The sequence below is a fragment of the Sarcophilus harrisii genome, chromosome 4 (assembly GCF_902635505.1).
Source record: "Sarcophilus harrisii chromosome 4, mSarHar1.11, whole genome shotgun sequence".
In the NCBI taxonomy this organism is placed as follows: domain Eukaryota; kingdom Metazoa; phylum Chordata; class Mammalia; order Dasyuromorphia; family Dasyuridae; genus Sarcophilus; species Sarcophilus harrisii.
The window spans coordinates 313,117,401-313,135,032 of NC_045429.1; the positions used below are offsets into that span (position 1 = coordinate 313,117,401).

Consider the following 17,632-nt stretch of genomic DNA (forward strand, 5'->3'; position numbering starts at 1 on the left):
AGATATATTTTGCAAGTCCTGAAGGTTCATATGAATGTCAGCTATTATTATAATTGTTACTATTATTACATGGGTAATAATGGAATGCCTTGACTGTTCTTTTGTTATCCTTTACTTTCTTTACATGCCTATTCCATTTTCTTAGAATCTTTAGAAACCAATTTTAATATGATTTTAGGTGAAGTTCTTTAGACATGTAGGCAGTCAATATGTTTATTAAGTACCTGCTATATTCCAGGCATTTTGCTGAGCTTTTCATAGTAAGAATAATATTAACTAGTCTTTTAGATCTGCAAAATCAAATGTCCTATTTTTTCCCTTATAACCCCAAAGAATAGGTGCCATTATCTTTCTTTCTTTTCTTTCTTTTTCTTTTTCTTTTTTTATTTTTTAACAGATAAGGAAACTAAGACTGGCAGAGCAACATCTAAGTTCATACAGCTTGAAAGTGTGTGATGACAGAATTGAATTTTAATTTTTTTTCTTTGGGACCAATGCTCTATCTACTGACTGTATTACCTATGTATCAATATACCTTATATCTTCCCATTGTTCTTTGGTTGACCTATAACTCAGTTCTTTGAAGATTGGTATTCCTTACTCATAACATCTATTAATGGGAATAGTATTAGTTGCATTGTTCATTTCATGAATTTTTTTGGTGGGGAAAGCATAAATGCTTTGTAAATATGTGTGATATGTGTGATCATCACTGTCGTGTTGTCTTTTGTAATACTTTTTTTTTTTTTTTTTGGTGAGGCAATTGAGGTTTTAAATGCCTTGTACAGGATCACACAGGTAATATTAAGTGTTTTAGTCCAGATTTAAATTCAAGTTTAGGGCCAGTGCTGTATCCATTGCGCTATCTAGCTGCACCCCTTCCTCCCTTTTTGTAATATTCTTACAATTTAATTTTACAGCTTCTGTTACTTTTTAAAATTATATTATGTTGCTTTTTTTTTTTTTTTTTTTTTTTTTAGCTTTTGGCTAGTATAGTTTTTGTATCCATAGAAAGTGTTCAACAAATGTTTGTTGAGCCAATGAATGAACTAATCAACTTAGCTTCCCAAATACCTTTTTAGTCCCAGAAACGGGTATTGAGCAATGAATATGAATAGTTTCATATGAATTAATGTTGGGCAGCCTGCAAAAAATATTTGATGAGAGCATCTTGTATATTGAAAATAAAGAATAAACATGTATGGGAGGTTTACAACAAAAAGTCCAAGGCTAATTCAATTGTGAATTTCAAAGTGACTTCTAGTTAGTCCACAGTTATTCATTTGCACAAGCTAACTGGCAGTCTTGTCACTCCCGCTACTCTTAGAGTCTGAAGATTTTTGCTCCACATTATAGAAACTGGTGTTTTATAGCAGCCTTTAGTTTATTTCTGGGGTAAACAGTAGAGATGGAAGGGTAATTGTAGCAAAAAGCTTGTTTCCTATTGCAGTGTGAATATTCTATGAACAGCCAATTGGCTGATTGCTGCACACTTCCCCCCAAAAAGGCCAATTGGCATTTGTTCCATTTGTCCTTGAAGGGATTTACAGATGTATGTTGGGAAGTGAAGGATGGTGACTGAGCTTGTGTGTGTGTGTGTGTGTGTGTGTGTGTGTGTTTAAAGCTTTGAGTGCCTTCTTAATGGGGTTAAAGAAGAGGTGGAGGTTCAATTCTACATAGGAAAAAAAAAAAAAAAAGAAACAAACAAAAAACTTGTTTCTTCTCTATTGGGGAGTAGCAGAGTAAGTGCCAGTTGGCCTCTTGACACTCTTTGTAAACCACAGGGCCAATAGGAACACACCAAATTTAGTTGCCTACTGCTTTTCCTACTTTCCTTCTTACTGTTGTCTTGAAGCTGGTTTAAGCTTTGACCAGCATACCACAATTCCTCTGTCTGCTGGCAAAAGCTGGCTGCTTGTCTCTGGTAGCCTGGCTTAAACTGATTATACCACCTCTCCTTCTTTGACTCCTTCCAGACAACTGAGGTTAATTTTTTCCTCTAGATTTCTTTTCCTTTAGGTGAGAATTTATTTCAGGAATAATATATATATATATATATATATAAAATTTTATTTTGATGAGAACTCAGCTCTCTTAGCTATCTCAGCAATTTGAAGAGAAAGAGTCAGCATGTCATAGCGGGGTATACACTGGCTTTAGAAAAGGAGGAAGTCATCTTACCTTTATAATCATTTAGTTTCTCATCTAAAAAAAAATGAGGGGGTTAGATGCTAAGATCCTTTTCAAATCTAAATCCTGTGGTACTTGTAAGACATTATATGTTAAAATCTCCAGTACTAGTATAAACTCACATCTACAAGACGTTTCCTTCACAATAGTCCTGTGAAGTTGAATATCCAAGTATCATTATTCATTTTATAGATGAGGAAACAGCTTTAGGAAGTTTAAGCTATATCTACAGTTTTGTAATTAATATGTATAGAATGTAAACTTTGACCCTAAGTCTTCTGACTCATTATTCTTTGTAGTACTATGTCATAACAAAATTGGAAGCAGATTTTACCTGTTGTAAGTAAGGACTTCATCACTCTTTTGAAGTAAGGACTTCAATATTTTCTTCAGTTAGAAATTTCACATTATATTGAAGATCAGTGCAGAGGAGATGGAAGAAACAAATTGTTTCCTAAATCCAGACTAGAAGAAATAAATGGAAATTAGAGAGTTGCTTTAATTTGAAGAGGGAAAATCTGGTTAATGTGAATGCACTTGAATACCTAGCACATGGATTAATATACCATTATAGAAAGCAATTTGAGAAGTCTATAAAAGAAAGTGAACAAAATTTACTTTCCCTTTGACTTGACGATTCTGGGCTTATTCCCTGAGGAGATTTTTGCCAAAAAGAGGAGGCTTCATATATATATATTTATCAAACATTTTAGCAATATTATTGTGTTATACAAAATAAACAGAATCAATACAGAGAAGAATGGAAAATATATGTGAACTGAACTTGAAATAAACAGTCAGGAAGACAACATACAAAATACTTGCTAAAACATAAATGAAAAATGAAAATTTAATTTTGTGGCACTATAAAAAACAATTTTGGTCCCAAAGAAGAGATGAGAACACAATTCCCCCCTTGCTTTTGCTAAAATCAGAGCCCCCTTTTGTGCAATATTGTATATAATTCCACATTTTTTGATGTGTTCATTTAATTTATGCATATTTGTCTTTTCAAAATAATTTTTGTTATAAGGGATTATTGTCTGGAAGGGGGAGAGATGGATATAAGGAAAAATCTAGATGACAGGCGAAAAAGTTCTCAATAAAAATAAAAAAAAATAAAATTCAAGAATTTTTTAAAAAAGAAAATCTACACTTGATATAAACTCCAGAGAAAACCTGTCTTGAGTTAAATAGACAAGGAAAATGATGTTGATATTGTTAATGATACCTCATGGTTAATCATGTACTACAAAATATAAAATAGAATTATGAAGGGGAAGAATATTTGGGAATTTGAGATCTACATATAAAACCACTCTCTACTTAAAACATGTTGCCAACACAGTGTCAAATGCACTCTAGTTAAAATAGAATTTTAAAGACAATACTTGTAATTTTTGATGATTCTGCTTAGCTATTAATTTATCATCATCTCTCTTGAATAGGACTAAATATGATTTCAAATTAATTAGGGAGTTGAACCAAAAAAAATTATTAATCATTTGCATATAAACAACACAGAACAATATGGTTCTGCTGAGAAGTAATTAACTACTTCCAATAGAATATTCAGTTTTTAATATTCTTCCTTATAGAATATTTAATATTCATTTAAAATTCTTGTCTGAATTTTTAAGTTTGAATCAATGAATAAAAGTAATGTTTCTTTCTCTCTACATTTTTGCCGCACTGTTTTTTTTTCTTTTCCTGTTTCTTTTCCCATTTGTCTGACCACATTTCTCCATGTCATGTACTTTAAATTGAATTTTACCAAGGCTCTGTTATGGATTCTCTGTTCTTCCATACCATCTTACTTGATGTTGTCAAGAGCTCCTATGAGTTCAGTTATCATGTTTATACTGCTGAATCTTTGATTTATTTATTTAGCATTAACCTCTACCCTGTCCTCCACTATAGAATCACCAACTTCCTGTTAAATATGTTTAATTGGAGGTATTATAGCTACCTAAATATATATATATATATATATATATATATATATATATAAAACAATTTAATAGTTTATTAAATGGAGAGATTTACTGGGACCAAATGATCCATGTTTGGTCCCAGGGATGAATGAGACTAGTCCTGAATGTCAGATAACAAGATTCTTTTATAAGGTAAGAAGACCAATGACATAATAGGGGAGGTACCTGGATAGGGATGACCTAATGGGAGGAGGCACCTAGGATGACATAATGGGAGGTACTGGAGAGGTTCCTGATATTCTAATGATGTCTAAAATGCATAAATACCTTTATCCCATTAAGCATTAATAGGGAATAAGTATAGCCTAAGGTCTAAGATATAAGACCTTTATCCTATCAAACATTAAGAGGGAATGGTTATAACCTGAAACAGAAACTCAATATATTTTTAAAAGATCATTTTATCTTTTCCTCCAAAACCTGTTTACTTCCTTATTTCCCCATTACTGTCTGGGGTACCATCATGCTCTCAATCACCCAGGATTGGAATCTCAGGATCACTCTTGACCATTTACTCACATTTATTCCACAAATTCCATCTGTTGCCAAGTTTTGTCATTTCTATATTTACAACATCTGTCTTTAGTAATGAGATGCTTTTATAATGCCCAAGAATAGATTAATTTGGATACTAAGAGCAGAAATGAACAATCAGTTTTCACAGAGGCCTTGTTTTTAGAACCAGGTCCAATTTGTGTGCCAAAATATCTTGTTCACAATTAATTTCCATCTAACCTTCCTCTCTACTTACCAGCCACTACCCTTAGCCATCCACTAAACAGCTTTCTGGTTGGTTTCCCGGCCTAAAGTCTCTCTATGCTCTAGTCCATCTTTCATTCAAGCAGCCAAAATAATTTTCCTAAAGTACAAGTCTGACTATATCAGCCCTACCCCACTATAAAGACAGAAATCTATTTTCTCTTCCTTCCACCTCCCTAATCCCAATTGCAGAAAAAAATAAATAAATAAACATTTTGTAACAAATATGCATAGTCAACAAAAGAAATTCCCTCAACTGTATACTATTATATGTACATGTATATATGTTTGTGTGCGTAAATATATTCATATGTATACATACAATTTTGCAACTTTATCACTTTTCCATTAAGAAGTGACATTGGTCCTCTGGACCAATATCACTGTATTGATTACAATTCTTATGGCTATCAAGGTTGTCTTTAGATTGTTGTTATGGTATAAATTGTTTTCCTGATTCTGACAATTTCATTCTTCATCAGTTTATAGAAACTTTTAAAACTGTTCCTTTTTATGATGTAGATGTTATTGATTATCTTTTGGTTCAGCTTACTTTATTATCCATCAATTTTATATCTTTACCTGTGTCTTAAAAGTATCTATTTCCTCAATTTTTGAAGCACAATCAAATTCCATAAAATAAATTATTTATCTTTTCCATAATGGATAGAATTATTTTTAATTTACAGTTTTTTAAAATTCATGAACAAAGTAAAAATAGAATCACAAAATACTGAATGGATAATTTATTTTTTCACATGGCTTTTGATAGCTCTTTTATTCCCTTTCAAACTACATGTTCATGTCCTCAGACTATTTGTTAATTGAGGAATGGCTTTTTTCTTACAAATTTGAATCAGTTATGTATCTTGCACAGAAGACCTTTCCCAGAAAAACTTGCTACAAAGATTTTTCCTACTTAATTGTTTCCTTTTAATTTCAGCTTTATTGGATTTGTTGGTACAACAATTTTCTAATTTTATGTAATTGAATTATCTATTCACTATTTTGTGATATTATTTTTACTTTAGTCATGAATTTTTCCCTTAAACATAGATCTGATACACATTTTCCTATGTTTTCCTAATGTATTTATGTGATTTTTATATCCAGATCATATCCTATGCGGGGTGTGTAAGGCATGAGGTGTTGGTTTAAATCTAATTCTTTTATATTGATATTTAATTTTCCTAGCACTATTTAATCAAATAGCCCTATCCTGGTACCTTAAGAGTTGAAATCTTAAGAAAAAGCCTATCCTAGTGTCTGGAGTCTTTCTGTTTATTGAATGCTAATATAGTTGATATATATTTATTGCTTCTGCATTTTGAGTAGCTAATTTGTTCCACTGGTCAATCTATATTTTTTAAATTAATATCAAATTGTTTTGAGAATGACTGCTTTATTATATAGTTTGAAATTTGGCAAAACTAAGTGTGCTATGTTATTCTTTTCATTATTTCCTTTGAGATATTTGAATTGTTCCATCTCACATGAATTTTGGTATACTTTTTCTAATTCTATACTATAATACTCTGGTAGCTTGATTGATATGGCATTGAATAAATTAAATGGGTAGCATCATTATTTTTACCATATTGGATCTTTCTACTTATGAGCAATTAATGCTTTCCCAATTATTTAAGTCTGTTATTATTTCTATAAATACTGCTTTGTAGTTGTATTCAAATAGTTATTGGGCATACCTTGGTAAGTACACTACCAAATATTTATACATTCTGTAATAATTTTTAAAGGATTTTTACTTTGTATTTTTCTGTTTCATTTTATTAGAATCATATAGAACTGCTGATAATTTGTGTGAATGTATTTCATGTCCTACAAGTTTGATAAAGTTAGCATTTCAATTAATTTTCAATTGACTTTTAAGAGTTCTTTAAGTATACCATATTATCTGCAAAAATGATGACTTTGTTTCATCTTTACCTAAGTTTTTCTATTAATTTTTTTTCTTGTGTTATAACTATAGTTAGTTTTCTCATATAATCTTAAATAGAATTGATGACATTGAATGTCCCTGTTTCACCCCTGATTTTGAGGAAAGGATTCTGTTTTATCTCCTCTAAACATAATAGCAGCTCTTTTTTTTTTTTAAGATATATACTAATTTCCATAATAAAGAAATGTCCATTTTATTTCTGTTTTTTAGTGTTTTTAAACATAAGTGGGAGATGAAGATAGAAAAAAAGAAATAGAGCAGAGTAAATTGTACAGTTCAACTCGTTTCTACCACTAAATTTAACTATTAAATAAATTACCCTCTTATACAATCTATACTTGTAAGGAATAAAAATAATAAAAAACAATCTATGAAGAAAAAAGTCCTCAATGTCAAGAAATCTCCTGAAGGACAAACTCTGAAAGTGAAGCCAAAAGACTTCCTGATAAGGTTAAAATAAAATAAAGAAAGAGAAAACCTACTAAATGAAAATCAAAACAAAATAGAATACTTTAGTGTGAAGAAATAAAAGCTTCAAACTGAGTGACTCTTGCTTTTAGAGAAAAGCAAATCACCAGGGGAGAAAATCAGTCTTGCTGAGGGGTAAAAAAAAAAAAAAAAAAAAAAAAAAAAAAAGCTCTTTCTTTTCTCTTTGCAATCAAAGGGAATAGCTTCAATTGAAACTGATCATAGGAAAGGGGGACTTTGATATCTTAAGAGCTGAAATCTTAAGAAAGAGAAAGCCTGGCTTAAAAAAAAAAAAGACCTCTAGTATAAAGGAAAAGTCCTCAGATTGAATTGATTCTCCAAAGGAGTAGTGACCTAGAACTCTACTTCTGAAGTTGAAAGAGTAAAAATGAGTAAACAAAACAACCAAAAAAGGATTTTTATAATGACAGGGGTAATCAAGACAGAAACCTATCAGAAAAAAGCCCCCAAACTTCCACAATGAAAACTTTAAAGAAAAAAAAAATTACTGACAATGAAGATTAGAATTTTTGAAGAAATGATGCAATAGTTTAAAAAGTTATAAAAGAAGTTATAGTTATATAAGGAGAGTTGGAGAGAAAAAGACCAAAAGCTTATTAAAAGATCTACCAGATCTTATCCTAGTAACAAACTCTTTTAAGTCTGAATGAATGAATCATCAATAAAAAATAATGATTCCAGAAGACAACAAGAATTCCTAAAACAGTAAACAGAATAAGAGAACTGAGAAAAATTTAATATAGAGTATATTAAAAAATTGACCTGGAAAATATATCAAGCAGAAATAACCTGAGAATCATAAAGCTACCTGAATTTCTTTTCTAAAAAAGAAAAAAGAACATGGAGATCATATTTCACAAAACCATTAAAGAAAACTTCCTTGACATGTTATGAGGATAATTTGAAAACAGAATCTATCAGTCACTTCCAGAAAGAAACAACAAAATGCAAATTCCTATAATGTCATTGACAAAATCCAGGGCTTCCAGGAAAAGAAAAGGAAAATACTACAAATAAAAAAAGAAAAAGACTTAAAATATTGAAGAATTACAATTAGAATTTTATAAGATTGAATAGCTGTCACTAAAAAGTAGTAGGGAATATGGAATGAGACATTTGAAAAAACAAAAAATAAAGGTCTATAATCAAGAATAACTTAATTAACAAAATCTAGTTTAATCCAGCAATGAAAAAAAATGGGTTTTCAATAAAATAGAGGACTTCCAAATATTCCTCATGGAAAAAAAAGAACTAGAAAACTTATTTGAAGTATAAATAAGTCAAAAGAAAAAAAGTTAACTAAAGTGATTAAACAGAAGGAACTTCATAAGGATGAATTTACATTTTATTGGATGCATTGTAAGTAAAGATTCAGAACCTCAAAGTCACTATATCACAAAGGTCATAGTTAAATTGTCAAATTGAGATAGAAGAGCTATAATTAGCTTTGTTATGCTTTGAAGATAATGTAAGGATGAAAGAAAGGAGGAAAGAATAAAAAATTCATGGAAAAATGGAGGAACTTGTTTAATTATATATATGTATAAATATACACACATATATGTACACATATAAATGTACACATGTATGCTTATGATTATGAATGGAATGAAGAAGGCAGGGGAGAGATGATATTATTGAATTTTCCTTTCATTTAAACTGGTCTAAGTAGGGCAGAACACAAACATAGTTCCATGTAGGAATTCAACTCAACAAGAATACAGACAGGACAGAAAGAGCGTGAAAGAGGGTATATTTTCAGAGAAAAGGTAGATTCAGGGAGTAATTAATCTTAATCAAAACAAACTCTAAGTTTGGAGAGGGAATAGTGAAGAGAAAGGTAAAAGTAGGAAAAAAAAAGAAACTGTGCAACTCAGAAACAAATAGATGAAGAGGAGTATTGAAAAGAAAAAGTATAAGAATAGGATTGAAGGAAATAAACAACTTTAATACTGTGTAATTATTGAATGGAATGAACTCATCTATAAAATGTTGGAGGTTACCAGAATGGATTAGAAAGCAAACTCTAACAACGTGTTGTTTACAAGAAATTCACTTGAACATAAAGATCCAGGTAAAATAAGATATTGTAGAAAAATTCATTATGTTTTAACTGAATATAAAAAAGGCAGGGTAACAATTATGATTTCACTCAGGTAAGACACCAGAAAAAATAGAGATAAAGCAAAATTGCATTTTACTGAAAGATTACATAGACAATGAATTGATTTCAATACTTATGTATGTAGCAAAAGATGCATAGTATCTATATATTTAAAAGAAAAATAAATGAAATACTTGTAAAAGGACAGTAAAGATATACTATAGGGGTCCTCAGTTTATCCGCATTAATCCTAAATAAATCTAAGGTAAAAATAAACAAGAAAGAAATTAAAGATCTAACTAAAAATTTTAGAAACAATATAGGTAGTTTTCTTTTCCCCTCATCTTTTAAAATTTAAATTAGATTATTATTTCAAAATTAGATTATAAGTATAATCATGAAAATCCATTTTTTTACCAGCTTTTCTTAGAAAAACTCTCATCTTTGGCTAAGAACCTACTCTTATATCTTTATTTTTTAAGTCTCATCTTAAAGTTTAAATCCCTTTCTCATACACCATCTTTATGTTGATCTACTCACTAATAGAATAATATATTTTTATTTTATTTATGCATAGAGTAAAAAGTGCATCCATTATTATTGATGAAGTCACTTTGAAATAGAAAGTGTAGAAAGAAAAGAGGAATTAGGACAGAGTCTCGGAGTATGCATTTCATTAGTGTGCTTACATGAATAATGAACCAACACATAAGACTTCAGAGTGGCCAGGCAATGGAGTGTAGAATCAGGAGAGATTATTGTCACAAAATTCTAGGAGAAAGTGGAGAATCTGGTGAACAGTGTCAAATGATGCAAATGGAATGAAAAAAGATCATAAAAATTAACAACTAATAATATGCTATGGTATAATATTGGTATTATTGGTATAATTGGTATAATATGGTTTAATTGGTATAGTATACTATTAGCAAATAATACTATACTATTGGTATAATATACTAATATACCATTGGTATATATATATATATATATATACAGAGGCATCAGCAGGGCACAATATAGTAAATGAAATCTAATGCATTAGAAATACAATGCATTATGTAATTATTTCTGACAAGGTAGATGAGAGAATGGGTAGGGATATAAAAAATGAAGAACTAAAGAATCACAGAATCTAAGAACTGGAATGGACTTCTAAGACCACCTAGTCCAAACTTTTTCTAAATTAGGATGCTCTCTACAAAATCTCCAAGTAATCAAACACTGCCTCATACCTCAGTGTGATATGATTTGCTCTGCTTGGTCCAATAGGTGAAATACTTAGGAACCACAAAGTTACATTTAGAAGTATTATCATTATATTTTGCCACACTTCTATTCTTTTGTGTGGGTAAGAACAAATTGGTATGGTATAAAATGGAAAATAAACAAACAAATCTAAGGCTATTTTAGAGTATAGAACTTGTTTTTATCTTTCTTTTTGCTACCAGGCAGAAGGGAGCTCTTTTTGAAACTACTTCAAAGGCTCAATACCCCTTGCAATTTAGTTTCTTTCTTTGTCTAATCCATTAGTTCTTAAACTGGAGTCCATAGACTTAAAAAAAGTGATAGCTTTATTTCAATACAATTGCTTTCCTTTATAATCTGATGAATTTTATGATATGTATTTTTTTTAAAATTCTGATAGCTATAGGATTTCCAAGACTGAAAAGGAGTCAATGGCACACACACACACACACACACACACACACTTAATTCAAAACCCTTTTTGTTCATCTTCAAGTCTTTTTCCACTTGTCTTAGATGTGGAAACAACCAACTGGTCATAATGGTCCCTTTACTTAACCCGTCATATCCTTGACAATATCATTAAGTCTAAATGCCTAGCTTAGCCTGACCAGGTCATTTGGTCTTAATGTTAAGGCCAGTCTTGTATGTCTGATCTCTATTGGAATACTTTCATGTTAAATGGAATAAAAGTCAGACCTGGTTGGGAAGGAACAATAAAATAATGCTTCATTCCATTATTTTCTCAATTGAATTGGGTAAGATCAACTCCAGTTTGATTGATGAAAATACCAGTCAATCCCAGGTTTATCTTAAAGCTGGCTGAAAGATAATGAAAAATCTGTAGTCTTTATTAATTTTTTTTGTACAAATAAAGTTTCTGAAAGTCATGTCTCTGTGAAAAGAAGCTTTAAATTTAGCTTGAAGAGATATCTATTTACTTTACAAACTATAAAGAAACTTTTTTTTTTTTTTTTTTTTTTTTACAGATAAGAAAACTGAGGCTGGCAGAGTAAAACCTAAGTTCACACAACTTGAAAGTCTGTGATGACAGAAATGAATTTAGATTTTTTTCTCTGGGTCCAATCCTCTATCTACTGTATTACCTAATATTAGTCATTTTTAGCCAGTTACATAATAATACAGGATAACCAAACACTTTTATTCTGTTAGGATGCAAATAAAGTCTCTTACATCTTATCAAAGAATTAAAAAAAATGTAAGTATATCAAATTACTTACAAAATGAAAAGTAATGTATAGGAACACTCATAGTAGGAATAGTGTCAAGTAGGAGATGACATGAGCTAAGCTTTGAGGAATCTCAAGATTCCAAGAGGTGTCAATGAGAAGTGAGAATAGTCCAGGGATTCAAAAGGAAGCCATCTCTTACCCTTGAGAAACTTATAGTCTAACAGAGGAAGAAAACTAGGAAGGCTTATTTTGGCTTAGTAAATCACAAAAAATGTGAATGGAGCCCTAGGGGTGTAGACTCGTATGCAAAAGTTTCCTATATAAAAGTAAATATTAATTTGATTCCAGATAAAAAAAATAAGTGAACATAGAAGAAGATGGTAATGAGTGGATAAGGGATGAGTACCTTAAAGTGACTGAGTAAATGGCAAGGAAAAGGACAAAGTCCATGAAGGATGGTTGGAGTTATCTTAGATATCCTGAGTGACACTTACCAATCAAATCAGAGTGGGTCCTATGGTAAGAGTTTCAGAATTTAAATAATTTAAGTCTCTTAATGCATGGTCCTGGGTCACTGTTCATAGCTTTTGTTCCAGAGATGTCCTGGACACATACACCAAATAGATCAAAGACAGAAATAAAACTATATATGTATATACATATATCTACATGCATGTATATACATACCTACATATGTATATATATGTACATACACATTATTTATAATAGACACTTAAAACACATACATATACACACATACTGAATATATATGCATGGATGCATAAATATATACATATCTTGCAAAAAGCTAGGGAAAAGTAAGTGCCTATCCATTGACAAATGGCTAAATAAATGATGACATTTGAATATGATTAGATACCTCACCTTATTAAGTGCTAAATTGAAGAATTTCATAAAAGCATGGAAAGACCTACAGGAACTGAGAGATTAAAACCCCCCTCAAAAATGTAAAAATAATTTACAAAATAATCATTATAATGTAAAAATAAATACTCTAAACCTGAATTCAGAGTCAGAATGTTTCAAGTATCAGCTATATCTTATTTTATCAGGAAAGCAGTATATTATAGATTTGGAATCAGAAAATCTGAGTTCAGTTCCTGACACTTAGAAGTTATGTGATTTTGAATTAATCACCTAAAACTTCCAGTCCCCCATCTCTAAAAAAATATACATATATATTCTTTTTTGAGCACCTCACAAGATTATTGTAAAAAAAAATTGTTTTCAAACTTTACAGCACAATAAAAGTGTAAGCTCTTATTAGTAAATTTATGAGTGGCATACCTGGAGATCTATTGGTTGTTAGCATTGTGACAATGCACTATTTTAACCTCTGTCGTCTACTTTGGTGGTCTATATAGCTCATACAATGTAAATTGTTGCTTAACCCCCTGCTTGATTGCGGCTGTATGGACTTCACTTATACTGACTATCTTTTCCCTCCATTTGGCAAAACTTTCCTGCCCCCAACATTCCGGTCTTGCACAATGGAAATGATGCCCATAAGGTCTCAATCAAGTTGTCATGTGAATTATTTTACTTTTCATGAGCAAGATAAAAATAAACTAGATTGGGATTGGAAAAACCATTTCATATCATCCAACCTCAAGCAGGCTTCATTTGTAGTCAGGCCAGAATGGTTTTATCCAGTTTCTAACTATCATTGAACCTCTTCATTGATGATGACTCAGGCCCCTCTTCTGTTGCCCAATCCTTGTTACAACTTGGGAGGTTGTTGTGGTTGGTTTGTTTTTAATATCTTGCCCAATCTTTCCGTTTTTATTTCCAGACTGTTGCTTTTAACCACTTTCAACTATCTTCTTTTTTTTTCCCCTAGGATGACTTTTTACTGAATACAATCTTGTTCATGACATTATTTAACAATAAAGGAGTCCTAGAGTCAAATCTTAAGTCTATAGCATAATATTCTTTTAAAAATTATATATTTTATTTTTACATCACCTTGATTTCCCCAAACTCTATTCCAATGAATCCTTCCCCCCCAAAATACCTATTCCAATAAAAAATTACTATATAATTTGATTTCTTTTGGAGAAATTTGTAGAAGCAGGAGTGAAGAAAATCAAAGTAGAAGGAAGAAGTCATTCATGTATGTAAGCCTCTAATTAATTTGAAGGGATTTGGACTGTGAAAATAGTCTAGAAACTGAATTTAGGAAGGAAAAATTGAGGATATTTTTTAAAAAATTGAGAACAATGTTCAGGTCCAGATACTAGTCCATACTACTAGCCCAGACTCTACTTCCTGGATGAAAAGATACAAAACAATTAAGAAAAATATAAAAGGACTAAGTATCATTGAAGAGGATTATTGAGAAATAGGACCAAAAGAAGAACATAGGAAAAAAAGGTGTAAGAGAGATAGCTATTATTCTTCAAGTCCAATTAATATAATTAACAAGATACTCTATGTCCTGACTTGAAACCTTTAACTTTACCTGATATCAATGCCATTTTGAGTTATTGAATTGAATACTCAAAGGACTAAATTAGACTTCCATTAAATCATAAATCAATCAAATGCATAGGCACACATCTAATTCTCATTGGATTTGTCTCAAAGAGAGAATATCTGGCATTTGATTTAAAAAAATTTTTTTATTATAGCTTTCTATATACACAACATATGCATGTATAATTTTTCAACACTGACCCTTGCAAAACCTTCTGTTCCAACTTTTCCCTTCCTTCCCCCCAACCCTCTGCCCTAGATGGTAGGTAGTCTCATACAAGGCATATTTAATTTGATAGAAAAACTTGTCTCAACCTATAGCAAAGTAGGAGGGGAAAAAAGAAAGGAAAGGTGGAGGCTAATAGAAGGGAGAACAGAAATAGAAGGGGAAAGAATAAGGACAGGGGTTGTAAAAGAGAAGGTTTATTGAGGGAGTTGATAGTCACTGAAGCAAAACACTGAGGAGGAGGAAAAGAAGGAAAGAAAAAAGAAAAGTGCAACTTGGGGAAAATAAGATGGTGGGAAATACAAAGTTAGTAATTTTGACTATGAATGTAAATGGGATAGACTCTCCCATAAAATGGAAGTGGACAGCAGACTGCATTAAAAGCCAGAATCCAATAATGTATTGTTTACCCCCCCCCCAAAAAAAAAAAAAAAACATTTAAAGCCAAGTGATACACACAGAGTAAAAGTAAAAGGCTGGAGCAGAATCTATTATGCTTCAGCTGAAAAAAAAAAGCAGGGGTAGCAATCCTGTTGTCATATCAACCAAAAGCAAAAATCTAATTAAAAGAGATAAGGAAGGAAACTACATTTTGCTAAAGGATACCATAGATAATGAGGTAATATCATTACAAAACATATTTGTACCAAGTGGAATATCATTCACATTCCTAGAGGAGAAGTTAAGAGAGCTGCAAGAAGAAACACACAGCAAAACTATGCTAATATGGGATGTCAACCTTACTCTGTCAGATAAATCAAACCACAAAATAAATAAGAAGTTAAGGGGGGCAAATAGAATTTTTGAAAAGTTGGGTATTATAGAACTTTGGAGAAAATTGAAGGGGACATAAAAGAACATACTTTTTTTCTCCATGGTATATGGAACCTACAAAAAAATTAATCATGTATTAAAGGGCATAAAAGCAAATCCAATGTAGAATGGCATAAGTAGTAAATGCATCTTTTTTTTTCAGATCATGATGCAATAAAAATGGAAACTAAATAATCTAATCATAAAGAATGAGTGGGTGAAACAACAAATCATAAACAAAATTGATAACTTTATCCAAAAGAATGATAATATTGAGATAACGTACCAAAATTTATAAGATGAAGCCAAAGCAGTTCTTAGGGTAAAATTTTGCATCTCTAAATTCTTATTTGAATAAAATGGAGAAAGAGAAGATCAATGAATTAGACACATTTTCCTAAGGAATGTTAATGCAAAAATCTTAAATAAAATATTAACAAAGCGATTACAGGAAGTTATCACCAGGAAAATATACCATGACCAAGTAGGATTATAAATCCTAAGAATGCAGGGCTTGTTCAGTATTAGGAAAACTATTAGCACAATTGATTATAACAGTAAGCAAATTAATAGAAATCATGTGATTATCTGATATAGAAAAAGCACTTGACAAAATCCAACACCCATTTCTATTAAAAAACACCTAAGAGCAGAGGAATAAATGGAGTTTTCCTTAAAATGACCAGTAGTACATATTTCAACAAGCATCATATGTAAGGGAGATAAAGTAAAGAAATTGAAGTAGATAATAAAGAGACAACATGATCACTTTTTGCAGATAATATGCTTAGAGAATCTTAGATAATCAAATAAAAAAAAACTAGTTAGCAAAATTGCGGAATACAAAATAAATCAATATAAATCATCAACATTTCTATATATTACCAACAAAGTCCAGCAGCAAGAGATATAAAGAGAAATTCCATTTAAAAAAAACTGTAGGTAACATAAAATATTTGAGACTCTACCTGCCAAGACATAGGAACTACATGAATACAATTACAAAACACTTTCCTCACAAAGTCAAATCTAAACAATTGGAAGAATATCAAGTGCCAAACTAATATAATAAAAATGACAATTTTACCTAAACTAATCTACTCATATAGTATTATACCAATAAAACTTCCAAAAAATTACAGAGCTAGAAAAAATAATAACAGAGTTCTTCTGAATCAAGGTCAAAAATTTCAAGGGAGTTAATGAAATAAATGCAAATTTAGGTAGTCTAGCTGTACCAGATCTAAAAGTATATTATAAGGCAGTGGTCATCAAAATGATTTTGTACTAAGAAATAGAGTAGTTGATCAGCAGAACAGGTTGGGTTCACAAGACAACAGTAGTCAATGATAATAGTAATTTAGTTTTTGATAAACCCAAAGACTCCAGATTCTGGGATAAGAATTCATAATTTGACAAAAATTGCTGAGAAAATTGGAAAATATTATGGTAGAAAGTAATCCTTGATTATCACATAACACCCTACACTAAGAAAAGGTCAAAATGACTTCATGATTTATACATAAAGAATAATATTAATTAGAAGAGCAAGGGATAGTCTTCCTCTCAGATCTGTGAAGAAGGAAGGAACTTATGGAAAATGAAAATTAGAGTACATCATGGAATGCAAAATGGATAATTTTGATTATATTAAGTTTAAAGTTTTTTTTTTTTACAAACAAAACCAAATACAGCTAAGATTACAAGTAGAAAATTGGGAAAAACTTTTTTTATATCCATGGTTTCTGATAAAGACCTCATTTCTAAAATATATAATTAATTTAAAATTTAAGAATACAAATTGTTCTTTAATTGACAAATGGTCAAAGGATATAAACAGACAATTTTCAGATGAAGAAATTAAAACCATTTCTAGTTATATGAAAGAATGTTCTAAATCACTATTGATCAGAGAAATGCAAATGAAAAACAACTCTGAGGTATTACTACATATCTCTCAAATTGGTTAAGATGAGAGGAAATGGAAATGATAAATGCTGGAGGGGATGTGAAAACGGGGATGCTAATACATCATCAATGGAGTTGTGAAATGATCCAACCTTTCCAGAGAGAAATATGAAACTATGCCCAAAGAAATATGGAACTATGCTATCAAATTATGCACACCCTTTGATCTAGCAGTATCTCTACTGAGCCTCC

The 17,632-nt window shown here is 30.8% G+C and overlaps 1 long non-coding RNA gene across 1 annotated transcript in view; it reads right to left on the minus strand.

Annotated features, from left to right (window-relative positions):
* LOC116423266 overlaps positions 1–17,632 on the minus strand; it is a 47,065-nt gene that overhangs the window by 9,386 nt on the left and 20,047 nt on the right. Inside the window, exon 2 of the long non-coding RNA XR_004233798.1 lies at positions 2,525–2,655. This is a non-coding gene — a long non-coding RNA (uncharacterized LOC116423266). The remainder of the gene's footprint in view (positions 1–2,524; positions 2,656–17,632) is intronic.